Source organism: Cebus imitator, unplaced genomic scaffold (assembly GCF_001604975.1).
Source record: "Cebus imitator isolate Cc_AM_T3 unplaced genomic scaffold, Cebus_imitator-1.0 Scaffold53, whole genome shotgun sequence".
NCBI lineage: Eukaryota > Metazoa > Chordata > Mammalia > Primates > Cebidae > Cebus > Cebus imitator.
Genome location: NW_016107368.1, coordinates 9,147,172 through 9,148,470, shown reverse-complemented (window position 1 = coordinate 9,148,470; position 1,299 = coordinate 9,147,172). Strand labels below are relative to the sequence as shown.

The 1,299-nt window shown below is 47.8% G+C and overlaps 1 non-coding gene across 1 annotated transcript; it reads left to right on the top strand.

Moving 5' to 3' along the window:
• Positions 1 to 1,002: 1,002 nt before the first annotated feature.
• LOC119471249 lies at positions 1,003 to 1,166 on the top strand. The gene has a single exon (XR_005200278.1). It is a non-coding gene; the product is annotated as a U1 spliceosomal RNA (small nuclear RNA).
• Positions 1,167 to 1,299: the final 133 nt, after the last annotated feature.

Below are 1,299 nucleotides of genomic sequence, written 5' to 3'. Positions count from 1 at the left end.
AGCTGGGATTACAGGCATGCACCACCATGCTCATTAATTTTTGTATTTTTAATAGAGACAGGGTTTCACCATGTTGGCCAGGATGGTCTCAATCTCCTGACCTTGTGATCTACCTGCCTTGGCCTCCCAAAGTGCTGGGATTACAGGCGTGAGCCACTGTGCCCGGCCTCATCTCCTTCTCTTATGGGACCCAGACAGATTGGATTAGGGCCCACACATCTGTATGACCTCATTTTAAATTGATTACCTCTGTAAAGGCCCTTCCTTCGCATAGAATCACCTTCTGAGGTTCTTGGGGTTAGCACTTCAACATATGACATTTGAGAGGCACCATGTAGTCTCTCAGTGTCTGCTCTGTTAGGACCCGCACTCCCAAAGAATTGCTTTTAGACCTAGGTCCCAAATGATTTTTCCTTTAAAAAGCTGGTCTTCTTTTGTAACTTTCTTTATATTTTGACTGCAGCCGTGGTCATTGTGGCTCAACCTACATTTCCAGCTCATATTTAGAATAGCACAGTGGCTCTCAAATTGGAACGTGCATTGGTGTTAGAGATAGGGCTTTGCTATATGACCCAGGCTGGTCTCAAACTCCTGGGCTCAAGCGATTCTCCAGCCTCAGCCTTCTAAAATGTTGGGATTACAGGCATGAGCCATCGCACCTGGCCAGAATTTGCATTTCGGACAGGCTCCCAGGTGATGCGTATGCTGCCTGTCTGGGGACCAGAGTTCCAGAACTGCTGAGAGCAGCTCATCCGTCTACTCCAGAGGCAGAGCACCAGGGGGCGCTGTGGGAGCGCCTCCGGCCTGGGCGATACCGCCCCCGCTGCGTTTCAGCCGCCGGGTCCTAGCTTGCGCCTGTATGTGGGCACCAATGCACCTGGCATCCTCCTCACCTCCCATTGACATCCTTCTCCTTGCAGGAGGGCTCTGACCTTAAAATTGTTATTACCCAACCTCGGCGGTGACATTCAGATTTCAAAAGTAATAAAATTTTAAATGATCATTCTTACCTGGCAGGGGAGACACCATGACCGCGAAGGTGGTTTTCCCAGGGCGAGGCTTATCCATTGCACTCCGGATGTGCTGTCCCCTGCGATTTCCCCAAATGTGGGAAACTCGACTGCATAATTTGTGGTAGTGGGGGACTGCGTTCGCGCTCTCCCCTGGTATAAAAAAAATTTTTTTTAATGAAATAAACCTGTAATGCATAAAGCAGTCATGAACTATCCATGTCTTTATTGAATAAGAGATCTTTTGGTACCAAAGTGATCCATACATGCAAAAAAAAAAAAAAAAAAA